This window comes from Balaenoptera physalus (assembly GCF_965194825.1).
Source record: "Balaenoptera physalus genome assembly, chromosome: 13".
In the NCBI taxonomy this organism is placed as follows: Eukaryota; Metazoa; Chordata; class Mammalia; order Artiodactyla; family Balaenopteridae; genus Balaenoptera; species Balaenoptera physalus.
In genome coordinates this window covers 67,812,101-67,819,846 of record NC_138892.1, presented here as the reverse complement: position 1 = coordinate 67,819,846, position 7,746 = coordinate 67,812,101, and positions in this window count along the sequence as shown.

Genomic DNA, 7,746 nt, shown 5'->3' with positions numbered 1-7,746 from the left:
GATTCCATATAAAAGCAACATCATATGATATTTGCCTTTCTGTGTCTGACTTACTTCACTCAGTATGACAATCTTTATATCCATCCATATTGCTGCAAATGGCATTATTTCATTCCTTTTTATGGCTGAGTAGTATTCCATTGTATATATGTACCACATCTTCTTTATCCATTCCTCTGCTGATGGACATTTAGGTTGCTTCCATGTCCTGGCTACTGTAAATATTGCTGCAATGAACAATGGGGTGCATGTATCTTTTCTTTTTTTAAAAATTTTTTATTTTATTTTATTTTTTTAATTTTTGGCTACATTGGGTCTTTGTTGCTGTGCATGGGGCTTCCTCTGGTTGCGGCGAGCAGGGGCTACTCTTCATTGCGGTGTGTGGGCTTCTCACTGCAGTGGCTTCTCTTATTGTGGAGCACAGGCTCTAGGCACGCAGGCTCAGTAGTTGTGGCAAACGAGCTCTAGAGCGGAGGCTCAGTAGTTGTGGCACACGGGCTTAGTTGCTCGGCGGCATGTGGGATCTTCCTGGGCCAGGGCTCGAACCTGTGTCCCCTTCATTGGCAGGCAGATTCTTAACCATTGCGCCACCAGGGAAGCCCCGCATGTATCTTTTCAAATGATGTTTTTCTCTGGGTATATGCCCAGGAGTGGGATTGCTGGGTCATATGGTAGTTCTATTTTTAGTTTTTTTAAGGAACCTCCATAAGAGAGGTGTTTTTATGGCTGATTTTTAAATGGTAGAAATATAAACATGCCTGTATGACTAATGAGAATGACCCAACAAAGAGAAAGAGGATCAATACTATGGGAGAGACAAAGGAAAACTGCTAGAGCAATGTCCTTGATTAGATGAGAGAGTCTAGGTCCCGTCCACAAGTACAGAGACTGGCTTTGTAGGGAGTTCAGATAGTTCACCTGTGGTAACAGGCAGGAAAGCTGAGAATATGGGAGGTGATGCTGATTGGTGGGTACATGAGATGGTGTGATGAAGTTTAGGGAAGTTCTCTTCTGATGCTTCAATTTTCTCAGTGAAGCAGGAAATAAAATCATCTCTTGAAATTAGAGAGGAAGATGGGGTTTTGGGGTTTCAGAAGAGAAAATGTGTGAAAAAGTTGTCTGAGAGTGGGAGAATGAGTGAACTTGTTATAAATGGTGCGCTCATCTGTAGCCAGTAGGGGCCCAGTTGTGGTTCCTGGTCATAAATTTAAAGTGCAACTTGTCAAGAGTTTGTGGTTTTTCTCCAGTCATATTGAGCTACATACACAGGTGCAGGCACAGAGTAGGTTTTCAGTTGGATTTAACCTAGGGAGAAAAGTGAAGTGACTCTCAAGAGGAGTTGATTGAAGACAGTTTAACGGAGGGACAGTCTTCAAAGGTGTGGACAACGTTAAGGGAACCAACAAGGATGATGAGGCACCCTAGGGTTAGCAGCAGCAGGGAGCCATTGCTCCCCCAAGGCTGAAAGGGCAAGAGGAGGCGTGGTCATCAGAACCCCATGAGTGGTACGGCTGCAGGAAAAGAGCTTGTCGATCTGGAGCTGTGGCCTTAGAGAAACTCAGCCAATGCTGAGCTGCAGACTGACAGGAAGGGAGAAGGGAATTGATACCCCTACCTCTCTTTCTCCTGCCCTCCACTCTCTTACCAGTTGCCTCTCATTGCTAACTGGTAGCTAAAGGGTAAGGAAGCCATGCTGAAGCATCTATAAAGGGCAGCTCCTAGCGCACAGAGCAGAGGGAAGAAGGATGGAGAGTAGATCAGAGAAGGATATGCGGCCAGACCAGAATTGTGCGTTTGCTAGATGAGTACACTGAAGTGAGAAAGAGCAAGTAAGTCAAACCAATACACAAGAGAGTCATTGTAATTGTTGCCTGTGGGACTCAAATGGGTAAAGAAGGAAGAGAGGACATGCAGGGCATGAGGGACAGTGAGAATACAAGGGAATCGCCATCTGGTGAGGGTGAAAGATACCTGCCACTCAGGTAACAGAAGGAGTGATGATAGGAGGGAAAGGTAGGAGGCGGTGGTCAAATAGTGGGATGCATGGAGTTGAGATTCTGGAGGAGTTGCAGTTATTGATAATGACAAGGTCTAGCTATTAGGATGTGAGTGGGTGGCTGGGGTAGGGTGAAAAACAAAATCAGTGAAGGTGGGGAGGTCAAGTGACTAAGAGGCCAGATCCCCTGGGCTCAGGAGCTCTTCCCAGACTACCACTTAGTGTTATCACTAAGCTGGGCCTCCTGTTGCTCCGCCCACTTGAGCCTCAATTGATGGCACTGGCTTATGCCTCATCCTGGTTCCTAAGTTCCAGTCAGTACCCTGTTTACTACTCTGGTCCCCTCTAGAACTAGAGACTTGCCCTAGAGTCCAGTACACTAGTCCAGGCACTACTGTCTTTGGAGAAGTTTCCTGGCTGATGCCTATGGTTGTCCTGACTTGGGAATCACTTCTTTTTTTTTATAAATTGTATTTTATTTTATTTTATTTTTTTATTTTTAATTTTTAAAAATTTATTTATTTATTTATTTTTGGCTGTGTTGGGTCTTCGTTTCTGTGCCAGGGCTTTCTCTAGTTGCGGCAAGCGGGGGCCACTCTTCATCGCGGTGCGCGGGCCTCTCACTGTCGCGGCCTCTCCCGTTGCGGAGCACAGGCTCCAGACGCGCAGGCTCAGTAGTTGTGGCTCACAGGCCTAGTTGCTCCGCGGCATGTGGGATCTTCCCAGACCAGGGCTCGAACCCGTGTCCCCCACATTGGCAGGCAGATTCTCAACCGCTGCGCCACCAGGGAAGCCCTGGGAATCACTTCTAATTACCTGTTGCAGAGTTTCATCACTAGAAGGTCCCTGGCCACTTTCCCCTTGGACCCTGTAGCTTTGACAGATGGCTGATCATGACTGAAGCTGGTGTGACACTCCCTCTGGACCTCCCTCCCTTCTCCACATCTTCAGAGTCAGCCTTGGCAGCTGGGTGGATTCCCCCAAGAGCCTATCCTCAAGTAGAATTCTCTCTACCTCCCTACCTGTCATTATGCCTGAGTCAGAGGACCCAGTTATGAAAGTATCAACACTACTGAAGGGAAGATCTATAGATGGATACAGTAAAAGTGACAGGTACTAGTCACATAAGCAGCCTTTTCAAAAGTAATCGTATGTCCAACTCCAAATTTGCATATCTAGAGTTTCCTTCATAAATATTTTCTTTTTGATTCATAGCTAAAGACTAAGCACTTTGTTAACTTTTCTGGCAAAGGAAAATCATGAGTTAAATATAAAGCACATGATATAAAGCAGAAATAGCTTTCAAAACATACTGTAATTCTTTTAGAGCTAGAATTATTAGCTCTTTTAGAGCTAAATTTTAAACGAAAAAAGAATGTCAGTGATACTTTGATACTTTGACAATGCTGAGAATGAGGTGCTTCTTCTACCTGACATAATGAAATAAGGAATCTGTAGTCTGCTAAGAATCAGTTAAGAATGGAGACTAAGAAAAATACTCAGTTTATAATAGTGACAAAAACTATAAAATTCTTAGGAATAAATTTTAAAAGGAAGGTATAAAACCTATATGAAGTGACTGTAAAATCTTTCTGAAAGATGTAAAATAAAATCTACATAAATTGAGAGATATTTTTGTTTGGGATGGGAGAAAGACTCAATATTTTAAAGTCTATTATTCCCAAATAAATAAGATTAATGTACTGCCATTCCAACCTGACTTCCAGCAGGAAAAACCTGGGAAAATTTATTTTAGAATCAAGATACAAGATTAAATATCTGAAAGTAACTAAAATTTTTAAAAGAAGGATTGAGAGGGGCTTGCCTTACCAATTATGAAAGCATGAAATGACTGTGCTAATAGTCGTTAGCACTATGTTGTGTAACTGAAATTTGCTAAGAGAGTAGAATTTAACTGTTCTCTCTCACATACACAAAAGGATAAATATGTGAGGTGACGGGGTGTTCATTAACTAGATGGGAGGTATCCTTTCACAATGTCACAATGTATGTCAACTCATCATGATATTACACTTTATCTTACGATTTTATTTGTCAATTATACCTCAATAAAGCTGAAAAAAGAGGGCTTCCCTGGTGGCACAGTGGTTGAGAATCTGCCTGCCAATGCAGGGGACGCGGGTTCGAGCCCTGGTCCGGGAAGATCCCACATGCCGCGGAGCAACTGGGCCCGTGAGCCACAATTACTGAGCCTGCGCTCCTGTGCTCCGCAGCAAGAGAGGCCGCGATAGTGAGAGGCCTGCGCACCGCGATGAAGAGTGGCCCCCACTCGCCGCAACTAGAGAAAGCCCTCACACAGAAACCAAGACCCAGCACAGCCATAAATAAATAAATAAATTTAAAAAAAGCTGAAAAAAGAAAATGCAGTAAGTTGAAAACATTTTGAAGACAAAAAATAACAATAAAAAAATAAGACAACTGTAATTCAGATGGTTTTAGCACAGGATTAGAAAAATTGACAGGAAGAATAGAAAGCCCAGAAGCAGATCAAGATATACTTGAGAACTTAATAAATAAATGGACAAAGAATGGTTTGTATAATAAATGGTGCTGACTTAATTAACCATTCATCTTTAAGAAAAGTTGTACCCCTACCTCCCATATACACACAAATATACTTCACATGGATTGAAGACCTTAAATATTCTAAATAAAATAATAAACACATTCAATGAAATTTAAGAAGATATTTTCATTACTTGGTACGAAGAGAGAATTTCTTTATAAAGACTAGAAATACAGAACAACCTAAAACCATACAGTAAAAAGAACTATATTTGACTATATGAAAGCAGAAAATAAAAGGATTCAATATATCCCAAAGTCCCAAAACAAACATGAGAGACTGGGGGAAAGTAAATATTTTATAACACATGTAATAAAATGTTCTTTTGTCCTTTTTATACAAACTGATTTTTAAAAAATCCTATTGAACAAGGAATAAAGAATATGAACAGGTATTTTATAGGAAAGGAAATGAAAACTGCTAATAAATATATGAAAAAATGATCAATTTTATTAATAGTTTAGAAATTTAAAATAAAAACAAGATCCTATTTCTTGATTACCATTTGGCAAAACTTTAAAAGAGTCCCAGTATCCAGTTCCAGTAAAGATGCAGAAAAGGGGCAGATATATATTATTTGTGGGTGCATGGATTATTACCAATAATTTAGAAAGTAATTTGGTAATTTCTGTTAAAATTAAATAACCATAGACCTTTTGGCCCAGCAATCTCACTTTTGAGATTTTTATCCTAGAGAAATAATACACCGATTTTCAAAGACCTGCAGTCTTACATATTTATTGTAGCACTGTATGTACTGGTAAAAACTGTAAAACATCTGTATGTCTATCAATAGGGGAAAGACTGAACAAAATTATTTCCCTGGCTTATCCATACCAGAAAATGCTACACAATTATTCATAGAATGAGTTAAATCTATAAGTACTTTGTTGGAGGGATATCCAAGATCTACTGTTAAGTGGGAAAAAAAATAGGTAATATACATTGTGCTCACAGTACAATGTATACTATTCTAAGTTTTGGTTGTGTTTTAATTAAGTCATTTAATCCCCCAGCAAGTCTATGGAGTGGTTCTGTTATTACCTCGATTTTATAAGGGCAAAGCCAAGCATCAAGATATTAAGTAACATGTCTGAGTTTGCAAAGCCAATACATTTGAATCCAGACAATCTGATTTTAGAATTCCTGCATATAACCACCACTGAAAGTTATATTTCTGATGTTTAGTATTAGTCCAGTAGTCTAAAGACAAGTCAGCCCTACACCTATACAGATCTGTATGAGCATAAGGAAAAAAGGTTTTAATTTTGGCTGCCTCAGGGAGTGGGATTATAAGAGAAGATTATTAATCACTTCTTCATACATCTCTATCATGTTTGACTTGTGAGGAGGGGCTTATAATTTTTAAAATATCTATAAAGAAAAATATTTTAAATTAAATTAAAAAAATTTGCAAAGCGGGAGAAAAACAAATCTGGGAACATGATATTGAATGCTGCATCTGATTATTACACTTTAAGGAAGAAAATGACTTAATGTAAACACATTAATTTATTCATTCACTCATTCAACAAATATTTATTGAACACCTATGCTGTTCCAATTGCTGGGGATACAGCGGTGAATGAAATAGACATAGACCCTCACCTCATGGAATTACATTCCAGATAGGGATAGATAGATCATAAACAAATAAACAAGCAAAGTAAAGCATTTCAGATGGAGACAAGAGTTCTAGCAACAAAATCAAAGTAAGATAAGGGATATAGGGAGTGAGCTATGAGTGTTAGGTGAGTTGCTATTTTTTTAATAGAATGGTCAGAGAATGTCTTAGGGATAAGGTGACCCTTGAGAAGAGACCTGAAGGCAAAGAGGATAACTGCCATGTGGATAACTATGGGAAGAGTGCAATAACAGAAGGAATAGCAAGTGCAAAGGCCCTGAGGTCAGAGCATGCTTGATATGTTTAAAGAACAAGAAGGCCAGATTGGGGTGAAGGTGGAGGGACAAAAAGATCATGAGAAGATCACGTAGAGAAGGACTTTAGCTTTTTCTGAGAGTAATATGGGAAGCCATTGGAGGATTCTGAACAGTGACATGATAGGATTTATGACTTGAAGAATATTTAGTTGGCCATTTCAATTTGAAGGTAGTACAGTATTTACCATTCACTCCACATAACACACGCAAACACTGCAGTGTGTCCCTTGAGAGCATTATTTGAAAAGAGGATGTGGTCTGGAGAGTTTCCAGAGAAGTCTGAGAGGGCGACTGAGTGGAATTGTTGAGAGTGCTTGGAAATCCTGTCCTCATTTGCTTGGACCCTGCTGACAAAATGTGCTGTTCCGTGTGGTTTGTTTTGTGGCTACCCTATTCAAAGAAAAGAAACCTTGGAAAATCAGACATTTTATTCCAGGAGTATTGTGTTTTGATTTTGAGTGAGGGGGAAAATGTCCCCAGGACTTAGCTAAGGCCTGACGCCCTTCCCCCACAAAGAACAAAAAACAAAACAAAACCCCCAGGACTGTGATTTGTCGGGAAGCTCAAGAAGCTCAGATCATTTATTTTACACAGTGTGGCCTGAGGCAAACGCAGTGTTGAAGGTCGGGTTCCCCAGAAGCAAATTCTGAGACAGAATTTGTGTAAAAGCGCTTTATTAAGAAGTGTTCCTATATGGCTTCCCTGGTGGCGCAGTGGTTGAGAATCCGCCTGCTAATGCAGGGGACACGGGTTCGAGCCCTGGTCTGGGAAGATCCCACATGCCGCGGAGCAACTGGGCCCGTGAGCCACAACTACTGAGCCTGCGCGTCTGGAGCCTGTGCTCCTCAACAAGAGAGGCCGCGATAGTGAGAGGCCCGCACGCCGCGATGAAGAGTGGCCCCCGCTCGCCGCAACTGGAGAAAGCCCTCACACAGAAACGAAGACCCAACACAGCCAAAAATAAAATAAAATAAAAAGAAGTGTTCCTATGAAGAACCCTCAGGGGGTCAGGGAGTGGGACTGGGAAGGGAAGGAGCCAGGCAAGGAATTGGGCAGGATCAGATCACGGATGTCTGAAGGAAAACTGCTCCATCCCCCATGGGAGCTCTGCAGACAGCAGGCACACCTCCACGCCACGCATCTCATCCCGCAAGGTTACCAAGCTGTTATACGTCACCCCTGTCAGTCACTGGTCACGTGCTGTGTGAAGGGGAGCAATGCT